This window comes from Mesoplodon mirus (assembly GCF_964341445.2).
Source record: "Mesoplodon mirus genome assembly, chromosome: 5".
Classification (NCBI taxonomy): domain Eukaryota; kingdom Metazoa; phylum Chordata; class Mammalia; order Artiodactyla; family Ziphiidae; genus Mesoplodon; species Mesoplodon mirus.
This window is the reverse complement of record NC_138980.1, coordinates 133,249,064-133,261,500: the sequence shown is the minus strand read 5'-3', so window position 1 is coordinate 133,261,500 and position 12,437 is coordinate 133,249,064. Positions and strand designations below refer to the sequence as shown.

Here is a 12,437-nt window from a genome sequence, read left to right as displayed (position 1 = left end):
TGTTTGCTGTCATCTTGTGGTTCTCATGGACCCAAGCCCAGTTAGATTTCCGAGGTAGGTGTTTTGAAACTCCCTCTATTGAGAGTCTTAAATGTTGGAATACTAGATATAGGGTCCAAATCCTTTGCTCCTCAGGGAGAAGCTGGGAGTCAGGGATTCATCCCCAGTTATACAGCACTGTGTAAGGGGTTGGGTTTATGGCAAGAGTGTGCTTCAACCTTTCCTACCCAATTCACCATGGATATTTTTTTATTCATCTGATGTATACGATCAGTCAGCTACTTTCCGGATCTCTTTCAGAGGGAATTTCTCCATGTGTAGCTCTACATTCATTTTGTCTGTGGGAGTAGGAGAGCTCAGGAATCTCCTGTGTTGCCATTTTGGTTGACTACTACCTCACTGTCTTCTAACTAATCAGGTTGCTCAGTATTTTAGTGTCAAAGAAAAGATTTTTAAAATAAGGTGGGATATATTTATATATCCAGCAAAAATAGATAAAATTATTTTAAAAATAATTATCTTCTCAAAAGGCAGTTTGCTTGAAATAGTTTCAGTATAAAATGTCAAGCTAATGAGAGAATTTTGCATTGTCTTACATTTTGAAATATCTGGAATTTAATGTACTGTCATGGGTATATAAACAGGAACTGGCTTTATGATCCAGATCCATCACTTATGATGTGACCCGTGGCAAACCAGTAAACTGGCAAAGCCTCAAGCCCTTTTTGTATTTTTAATTTGTAAACTGGAGAACATATCTATCCTGAAAGACTTACTGATAATTAAAATGATCCAGTACACTGTTTCACAACCTAAATGAGGCTCTTTGAAATATTTCCTGACAAGAGATACCTTTGTAATATGTTGGATATTAGGTTAAGATCTCCAAACTAAATATACTCTAAAAAATTTACCACTGAACCTCAATTTTTAGCATTACAGTGTGTAACTACAAATAGACTCATTGATAAGATCTAGTTATTCTGAATTCCATGTTATTATAAATAAAGGAAAATAAGGGATTGTATATTTATTTTTTACAGAAGAAAACTATTAAATCTTGTTACGTGGAAAATATTCTTAATTTCGAGTGTAAATGATTACATTATAACATCTAATTGAACATACATTTTATATAATACTTTTTGTTTAAAATAAAACAGACAAAAATTAGGGAGTATATTTATCTAAATCTTAGACAAACAACCACACTCAAAACTAATATCACTAAATGATTATGTAATGGTTGTTTGCTTTTTAATAGACAAATGGTTTTCTGGTGTTTGTTTATTATGTATTTATCCTGGCATCATAAATAAAATGTACCACATTTAGCCCAATTGTGACAAATTTGGAATATGATACTATAAACCCATAATTTATGTATAAAATGTAAATATAATTATCATAAATTACATACCTTAATGGCAAGTATTATAGTCCTCCAAAATTAAAGGGAAAAAAAACAAGTAAATCACATTTATTTTTTGTACTTACTTAAGTTATAAAAATAAAAAAGATGTGGTACTGCCACAAGACATGTCTTGATAAATTTAAAAAGATTGAAGTCATACAAAGTATCTTCTCAACCACAATGAAATAAGCTAGAAATCAAGAGGGAAAATTGAAAAGCTCACAAATAGGGATTAAATAACACACTTTAAACAAACAGTGGGTCAAATAAAGTGCAAAGGAAATTAGAGGATACCTCATGATGGAGTGTTGTCACCATCATGATGGTGTGAGTTGTTCCTTTTTTTCAATCTCCCCTTTAATTTAGAACTCTTTGGAGATCTGTTAGTGAGCAAAAATGCCTCTCTGCACAGCACACTAGGACACACATGAGATCCATCCATCTGTGCATCTGAAAGTGGGTGGATTGGACTTTGGAGAAGGCTACAAAGCCAAGGGGGACAGTGACTGCAGCACCTGTCAGGAGTGACTACTCTAATAGGAGGTAGAAAGAGAGAGTGGTGAGTGAAAGTCTGCCAGGCCACACAGGCTGCAGCTGGACAGAACACAGTGCTCTTTCTGAGGAGGGACCTCCATGACTGGGGGAGGTCATAGAAGAGGGAAGACGACACACAAAGAGAACTGAAGGAACACACTTCCTGCTATCTGCCCCAGGATTTCAGTAAGCGGTCAACCCATAGACCTCTGAGACTCCTTAACTCTAAGATCTCCCTACTGGTCCATGGGCACACCCAAAGCCCCAGATACCAAGCCCATACCTCCCTACACTCTGCCACCTGCTTTTTTTCTTTTTATGCCAACATTTTTATGCACATGCTCCCAACTTTGGCAGCACATCAGCTCTGGTAAGAGAAACTGAAAATTTGTGCTATAGTCCACCTTCTGGAAAACAAAGAAAAGTTTCTAATTGCCAATCTGTTTAACTGTTTGTTAGACTCAAAGTAAACAAAACCTTCCAAAATAAGAAAGGTGCTGTTTACTACTTCAAATGTGATGACAGAGGCACATTTCATCAAACACTATGAAAAATCATGGTAATTTTGTATCTCAAAAAGAAAATGACAAATCTCCAGCAACTAAACTCAAAGACATTGAATTCTTTATCAGTTAGATTGCAATATTCCAAGTAGCTGTTATGAAGAAATTGAACAATCTGAAAGAAAACTCAGAAAAGCAAATTCATTGAATGCAGGAATAAAATTAACATACAGGAGGAGTATTTTACCAAAGAGATTGAAATTATTTTTTTAAAAAAAAGAAACAAATTCTGGTGCTAAAGGACTCAATAAATGAGATGAAGAATGCATTAGAAAGTATTAAAAATAGAGCAGATCAGATGGAAGAGAGAATTAATTAGTGATCTGGAGGATAGGAATTTAGAAATGATTCAGGTAGAAGAGGAGAGAGAACTAAGATTTCTAAAAAGTGAAGAAACCCTACAAGAATTATGAGACTCCATTAGGAAAGCCAAAGTAATAATAATGGGTATGCCAGAAGAAGAAAGGGAGGAGGGGCAGAGGGTCTATTTTAAAAATAAATAAATAATAGCTGAGAACTTCCCAAGCCTGGGAAGTAATTAGACATACAAGTCCACAAACCTAACAGAACACTTCATTATCTCAATGCAAAAAGACCTTTTCCAAGACATTATAATGAAACTGTAAAACATCAATGATAAAGAATTTTAATGGCAGCCAGGGGGAAAAGGAAAGTAACCTACCAAGGAGCCCTCATTAGGCTATCAGTGAATTTCTCAGCAGAAACTCAGCAGGCCAGGAGAGAGTGGGATGAGATATTCAAAGTATTAAAATATACAATTTCCAGCCAAGGATACTCTATCTGGCAAAGTTGTCCTTCAGATATGAAGGAGTAATAAAGACTTTCCCAGACAAACAGAAGCTGAGGGAGTTTGCCACCACTTGACCTACCTTGCAAGAAACGTTAAAAGGAGTACTTCAAGCTGAAGTGCTAATTAGGGAAACATTAAAAAAAAAGTACACAAAACTGTGATAACTGTGATAGTCAGAATTAGAAAACTGTATGTTAGAATAGTATGTTAAGCACTTAATTCTAACATAAAAGTTAAAGGAAAAAAGCATTAAAATATAACTACTACAATTTGTTAATGAATTCACAGCACAAAAAGGTAATTTGTGACATCAAAAATATAAAAAGGGGACGAGTAAAAAGGAAGAACATTTATAGCTGAAAAAAGATAAGTTGCTATCAGCAGTAAAAGGACAAATTTATCTATGAGATATTTTATATAAGCCTCATAGTAACCACAAAGGAGAAATGTGGAATGAAGATACAAAATGTAAAAAAGGAGGAGAATGAAAAACTGATCACTGAAAACCACCAATATACAAACATAAAGAGAAGAAGGAAAAAGAAAATAATGGAGATACAAAATAACCAGAAGTCGAAAGATAAAATGGCAGTATCAAGTGCTTGCATATCAATAATCACCCTAAATGTAAATGTGTTGAACTCACCAATCAAAAGGCACAGGTAAAAATACAAGACCCAAACTCTATGCTGCCCACAAGAGACTCATTTCAGCTCTAACTACAGACATAGACTCTAAGTGAGGATGGAAGATGACATTCCAAGGAAGCAATAACCAAAATAAAGTGGGTGTAGCCGTATTTATTTCAGAAGTTGACTTCAAGCCAAAAATGGTAACAAGAGACAAAGAATGTCATTATATAATGATAAAGGGGTCAATACTCAAGAAGATACAACAGTCATAAATATATATATGCTCCCAACACCTGAGCAGTGAAATATACTATGCAAATACTAACAGATCTTAAGAGAGAAATAGACAATACAATAATAATCCTTCAGTACCCCACTATTGACAATGCATAGGTCATCCAGACAGAAAATCAACAAGGATATGTTGAAATGTAACCATTCCTTAGAACAAATAGAATATTATATATATATAACACACACACACACACATATATATATAAATAATATTCCATCCAAATGGAGCAAAATATACATTTTTCTCAAGTACATACAGAATATTCCCCAGGTTAGATCATATGATAGGAAACAAAACAAATCTTAGCAAATTTAAGAAGACTGAAATCATACCAACTATTTTTTGTGATCACAATGGTATGAAACTAGAAATCAAGAGAAGATCTATGAATATGTAGAAACTGAACAATACATTCTGAACAACCAATGGGTCAAGAAGAAATCAAAAGATAAATAAACTATTTTCAAACAAATGAAAATCCAACATAGACCTTGTGGTATACAGCAAAAGCAGTCTCAAAGGAAAGTTTACAGCAATAAATGCATATATTAAGAAAGATCACAAATAAACAATCTAACTTTATACCTCAAGGAATTAGAAAAAGAGTAAATTATGCCCAAAGTAAGCAGAAGAAGGAAGTAATAAAGATCAAAGCAGAAATAAATGAAATAGGGACCATAAAAAACAATAGGATCAACAAAACCAAGAGCTGGTTCTTCAAAATTGACAAAATTGTAACTACATTTACCAAGAATAAAAAGGAGAGAAGACTCAAATAAAATTCTAAATGAAAGAGGAGATACTATAGTTGATTATACAGAAATAATGGGATCATAAGAGATTATAAAACCTGGAAGAAATGCATACGTTTCTACAAACACATGACCTTCCAAGCCTGAATCAGGGAGAAATACAGAATCTGAATAGACCAATACTGAATAAAGAAATTGAATCAGTAATCAAAATCCTCCCAACACAAAAAACCCTAGGACCAGACAGCTTCACTGGCAAATTCTACCAAACATTTAAAGAAGAATTAATACCAGTCCTCTTCAAACTCTTCTAAAATATCAGGGAGGAGGGAACACATCCAAATTCATTTTACAAGGCCAGTATTACCCTGATACCAAAACCAGATAAAAGTACCATAAAAAAAAACAAGAATGCTATAGGCCAGTACCCCTGATGAATTTAGATTCAAAAATTCTCAACAAAATAGTAGTAAACCAAATCCAACAACACATTAAAGGGATTATACATCATGATCAGTGGGATTTATCTTTGGGATGCAAGAATGGCTCAACATATGCAATCAATAAATGGAATATATCACATTAACAAAATCAAAGGTTAAAATCACATGATCATCTCATTTGATGAAATTTAACATCCATTCATGATTTTAAAAATCTCAACAAATTAGGTATAGAAGGAATGAACCAAAACATAATAAGGGCCATTTATGACAGTTCCACAGATAACATCACACTCAATGGAGAAAATTGAAAGCTTTTCCTCTAAGATCAGAAACAAGACAAGGATGCCCACTCTCACCACTCCTATTCAGTATAGTACTGGAAGTCCTAGCTAGAGCAGTTAGACAAGACAAACAAATTAAAGGCATCCAAACTGGAAAGAAAGAAGTAAAATTGTTGCTATTTGCTGATACATGATTTCTAATATGATATTATATAGAGAAAATCCCAAAGAGTCAATCAAAAACTGTTGGAACTAATCAATTATTTCAGTAAAGTAGCAGGATACAAAATCAACATACAGAATTCAGTTGCATTCCTTCACACTAATGATGAAACATCTGGAAAAGAAATAAAGAACACTATCCCATTCACAACAGCATCAAAAACAAGAAAATATTTAGGAACAAATTTAACCAAGGAAATGAAAGATATATACTATGAAAACTATAAGACTTTGATTAAAGAAATTGAAGAAAGCTCAAAAAAAATGGAAAGACATCCTATATTCATGGATTGGAAGAATTAATGTTCTTAAAATGTTCATACTACCCAATACCATCTACAGATTCAATGCAATACTCATCAAATACCAAAGGCACTCTTAACAGAAATAGAAGAAACGATCCTGAAATTTGTGTGAAACCACAAAAGACTCTGAGTAACCAAAGCAATCTTGAGGAAAAATAAAGTTGGAGGTATCATGCTTCTTGATTTCCAACTATACTATAAAGCTATAGTAATTTTTTAAAAGTATGGTACTGGCACAGAAATATACACATAGAACAATGGAATAGAGAGCCCAGAATCAAATCCTAGCATATACAGTAGACTAATATTCAACAAGGGAGCCAAGAACACCCAATGGGAAAAGGTGCTGGGAAAACTGGAGAAACACATGCAAAATAATGAATTTGGACCAATGTCTCATACCACTCACAAATATTAACTCAAAATGAATCAAAGACAAACATAGGATCTGATACCATAAAAACTAGAAGAAAACATAAGGACGAAGTTCCTCAACATTGGTCTAGGTAATGATTTTCTGATATGCCAAAAGCACAAACAGCAAAAGCAAACATCAACAGATGAAACAACATCAAACTTAAAAGCTTCTGCACAGCAAAAGAACAATTAACAAAATTAGATAACCTACAGAATGGGAGAAAAATTTTGCAAGCCAATTTTGCAAGGGGTTAAAATCCAAACTATATAAAGAACTCGTATAACTTAATAACAAAAAGATAAACAATCCAATTAAAAACTGCATGGAACTAAATAGACATTTTTCCAAAGAGGACATCAGAATAGCCAACAGGCACATGAAAAGATGCTTAACATCACTAATCATCATGGAAATGCAAATCGAAACTATGAGATATCACTTCATACCTGTTATATAGAATGACTATCCTCAAGAAGACAGAAGACAACAGATGCTTGTGAGGATATGATGAAAAGAGAACTTTTATACACTGTTGGTGGGAATGTAGATTTGTCCAACCACTATGGAAAATAATATGAAGGTTCCTCAAAACATTAAAAATTTACCATATGATCCAACAATTCCACTTCTGGGTATATACCTAAAGGAAATGAAAACAGGATTTTGAAGATATATATGTACACCCATTTTTATTGCAGCATTATTCACAATAATCAAGATATGGAAACCTAAATGTCCATCAATGGATGAATGGATAAAAAAGATGTGGTGTATATATACAATGGAATTATATTCAGCCATGAGAAAGGAAGATATCCTTCCATTTGTGACAACATGGATGGACCTTGAGGAAACTATGCCAACTGAGATAAGTCAGACAGAAAAAGACCAAATACTGTATAATTTGACTTATATGTGGACTCTAAAAAAGAAATACTCATAAAAAACAGAGTAAAATGATGGTTACCAAGGGGTAGCAGGGATGTGGAGGAATAAGATTGAAGTTGTTTAAGGGTCCAAACTTGCAACAAGTAGTAAATAAGCCATAGAGATCTAATGCACAGCATAATTAATACAGACAACAATATTGTACTACAATCATCAAACTTGCTGAGAGACTAAAAATTGTCTCAAACACTGAAAAAAGGGATAATTATGCATGTGATAGATGTACTAAGTATTGCTGCAGTGGCAATCATATTTAAATGTATCAGATTGATACCTTAAATTTATATGATGTCATATGTCAGATATATTCAATTTAAAAAACTAGAGAAAAAATAAAATACATCAAGATGAATGAAAAATAAAACATACCAAAACTTAGGAGATATAGCAAAAGCAGTGCTCAGAGGAAAGTTTATAGCTATAAATGCCTACATTGAAAGAGAAAAACATCCTCAAACCAATAACATAATTTTGAGGAACTAGAAAACTAGAAAAAGAGGAGCATTCTAAACCTAAAACTAGCAGAAGTAAGGAAATAATAAAGATTAGAATGGCAGTAAATGAAAAACAATAGAAAAACAATGGAGAAAAATCAACAAAACCAAAAGTTGGTTCTTTTAAAATATCAAAAAAGTTGGCAACCCTTTAGCTAGATTGACAAAGAAAAAAGAAGATGCAAATAAATGACTAGACTCAGAAATAAAAGTAGAGGCTTCACTACCAACCTTACAGAAAAAAAAATAGTATACGAGAATACTATGAGCAATTTTATGACAACAAATTAGATAACCTAGATAGAATGGACAAATTTCTAGGAACACAAATTATCTAAACTTCTTAAGAATAAATAGAAAATCTCAACACACTTATAACAAATAAAGAACTTGAATCAGTAATCAAAAACCTCCCAAAAAGGCAGGGACCAAATGACATCACTGGTGAATTCTACCAAAATTTAAAGAAGTAACCCCAATCTTTGTTAAACTCTTGCAAAAAATTGAAGAGAACGGAATACTTCCTAACTCATTCTATGAGGCCAGCATTGCCCCAATATTAAAGCCATATAAAGACATCACAAAAAAAGAGATTACAGACCAATGTCCCTTATAAATGTAGATGCAAAATCCTCCAAAAATTACTAGGAAACTGAACGTACAGAATGACCAAGTGGTATTTATTCCAAGTATTCTAGGGTGGTCTAACATAAGAAAATCAATATTTTGATTAATATACCATATATTATATACCATATTAATAGAATGCATAAAGGCATTTGACAAAATCAAGCACCTTTTTTACAAAAAATTCAGAATACTAGGAATAGAAAGGAACTTCCTCAACATGACAACAGGCATTTATAAAAAAAACTCACAGGTAACATCAAACTCAGTGTGAAAGACTGAAAACTTTCCCCCTAAGATTAAGAACAAGACAAGGATGCCTGCTTTAACCACTGCTATTCAACACTGTTCTAGAAATTCTAGCCAGAACAGTTAGATAAGAACAAGAAATAAAAGGAATACAAATTGGAAAAGTAGAAGTAAACTTACATATAGAAAATCCCAAAGAATATAAAAGAAAGCTACTAGAACTAATAAAATATCCAGCAAAGTTTCAGGTTACAGCATCAACACACAGCATTCAGTTGTGTTCACCAACAGAGAACAATCTGAAAAGGATATTAAGAAAGCAGTTTCATTTACAACAGCATCTAAAAGAATAAATAACTAGGAAAAAAATTTAACCAAGGATGGTTACTTATATACTGAGAACTATAAAACATAACTGAAAGAAAGTAAAGAAGACCTAAATAAATGGAAAGATATCGTGTGTCCATGGATTAGAAGACTTAATATTGTTAAGATATCAGTACTAGCTACAGCTATCAGTAGATTCAATGCAATACCTATCAAAATTACTATAGCCCATTTTGTAGAAATAGAAAACCTGGTCCTTAATATCAAGGGGCCCTGAGTAAACAAAAAATATCTTGAAAAAGAAGCACAATGTTGTAGACTCACACTTTCTATTTCAAAACTTACTATAGGAATCAAAACAGTATGATACTAGCAAAAGAATATGGAATAGAAATGGAATAATAACTCTAGAAATAAACCCATATGTCTATGGCCACTTGATTTTTGGAAAGGGTGCTAAGGCCATTCAATGGGGGAAAGAATAGTCTCTTCAACAGATAATGCTAGGACAACTGGATTTCCACATGCACAAGAATAAAATTGGACCCCCTACATCATACTTTGTACAAAAATTAACTCAGAATGGATCAGTGCCCTAAGTATAAAACATAAAACTCTTAAAATATAGGGGTAAATCTTCATGACCAAACAGATTCTTAGATATGACACCAAAAGCATTGGCAAATAAATAAATTGAACTTCATCAAAATTAAAAATTTTGTGCATCAAAAGGAAATTATCAAGAAAGTAAAAATACAACCCACATAATGGGAGAAAATGTTTGCAAATTATATCTGATAATGGTTTAATACCCAGAATATATAAAGACCTCAAGAAGACAAACAACCCAGTTAAAAAATGGGCAATGGACTTCAATAGACATTCTTCCAAAGAATATATACAAATAGCCAATAAACACATGAAAAGATACACAACGTCATTAGTCATTAGGAGAATTAATGCAAATCAAAACCACAATGAGATTCACACCTACTATAATGACTATATTTTTTTAAAAAACAGAAAATAACAAATGTTGGCAAGGATGTGGAGAAATTGGAACCCTTGTGCATTGCTAGCAGGGATGCAAAATGATATATTGCACTGGAAAAAAAAACCGTCTGGAGTTTTCTCAAAATGCTAAACATAGAATCACCATGTGACATAACAATTCTACTCTTGGGTATATACCCAAAGGAATTGAAAACAGGGACTCAAACAGATACTTGTATGCCAGTGTTCAATGCAGCATTATTCACTATAACCAACAGATGGAAACAACCCAATTATCTAAGAACAAATTAATGGATTAAAAAAATATGGTATATACATACAATGGAATATTATTCAGCCATAAAAACGAATGAAGTTTTGATACATCTTGCAATATCAGTGAACCTTGAAAACATTATGTTAAGTGAAATAAGCCAAACATAAAAGGATGAATACTGCATGATCCCACTTCTATGAGCTATCTTAGAACAGGCAAATTCATAGAGACAGAAAGTAGGTTAGAGGTTGCCAGGAGCAAAGGAGAGCTGGGAATTGGGGAATTATTGCTTAATGGCTACAGAGTATCTCTTTGTGGTAATGAAAAAATGTTTGGAAATAAATAAGCAGTGGTTGCTTAACTTTTTGAATGTAATTAATGCCACTGAACTGTATAGTAAAAATGTCAAATTTCATGTTATTTGTGTTCTATCACAATAAAAAAATACTTTAAAAAAAACACATGGTTCTGGGACTTCCCTGGTGGTGCAGTGGTTAAGACTCTGTGCTCCCAATGCAGGGGGCCTGGGTTCGATCCCTGGTCAAGGAATTAGATCCCACATGCATGCCGCAACTAAGAGTTCATATGCCTCAACTAAGGAGCTGGCAAGCCACAACTAAGGAGCCCACCTGCTGCAACTAAGGAGCTGGCGAGCTGCAACTAAGGAGCCCACCTGCCACAACTAAGACCCGACGCAACCAAATAAATAAACTAATTAAAAAAAAAACACATGGTTCTCACTTCTTACCTGGTTACAGTAACAAAACATTTAAGAATTATATAATTTAGCCCAATAGCTTTAAAAAAGATATTGAAATGTCAGTAGGTGTTATAGAATATGTTGCAACCTGCAATATATTTTAGTTTATTCAATATAAAAAGTTAATTTTGTAGGATTGATAAATATATTTGACCCTGCAATCCTAAAGATATAGAAGATAAAGATGAAATTTAAAATCCATTTTGCATTAACTTTTCATGTCTATTAACAGAGTAACTCTATACCTGCTTGTGACTAAAAATATCACTCCACCTCTACTAAGGCTTATTTATATCAATCAAATTTTGACACAGCAAAGTTCTTATGTAACATGAAGAATATAGAGCAATAAAACACCATGCTTTAACCTTTTGTCTATCCCATCACACACGAAGAATAGGACATATCCCCTTTTTATACTGATTTCAGGGCTCTCTGAATTAACCTCTAAAGTTTTTTTTCAAAAGAACTACAAAATGTACCTCAAATATATTCATAATAATATTCAATACATTCTGAAAATATAGTTGAGAAGCTTGATTTGGGACATTTTCAAAAATATGCTAATATATTCATTCTACTCTCTGAAGTCTATCCTTATATACATACATTCATCCATCCATTCAATAAACACACTTAGTACCCACTATAAGCACTGTGCAAGTTGCTAAAATTGCAAAAATGAATGAGATAATTGTTGACAGTCTTTCTGTCTCTGAAAGAATCTTCAAAATATAGAGCCTACTTTATGGTCTTTGATGGTGAATATAAATTTGAACCATATTCTGGGGAGAAAGGTCATGCCTTGTTTTCTAGAATATGAGAGAAATCCTTATGAGGTAAAATTATTTTTACAAAATAGAATTTATGAAGAGGCAGAAGTACCTGTATGAGATTCTGGAATGCTGATTCTTCTTTATATTCTTCCTAAATATGAGAGTGACTTGGATATTTTCTTCACAGTTCTATCTCACTCTTTGATTTCACACAATGAATTTCTCCAAGAACTCTATCTTTTTTTTCATGTGGGGAAACAAGTCAGTTTCAACTTTTGTGATTATCATCCTTTAATAGTTTTAAAAGTCACTT

The 12,437-nt window shown here is 33.0% G+C and overlaps 1 protein-coding gene across 2 annotated transcripts in view; it reads left to right on the top strand.

Moving 5' to 3' along the window:
• RNF180 (ring finger protein 180) overlaps nt 1–12,437 on the top strand; it is a 273,564-nt gene that overhangs the window by 250,982 nt on the left and 10,145 nt on the right. The gene's annotated exons all lie outside the window — the stretch shown is intronic.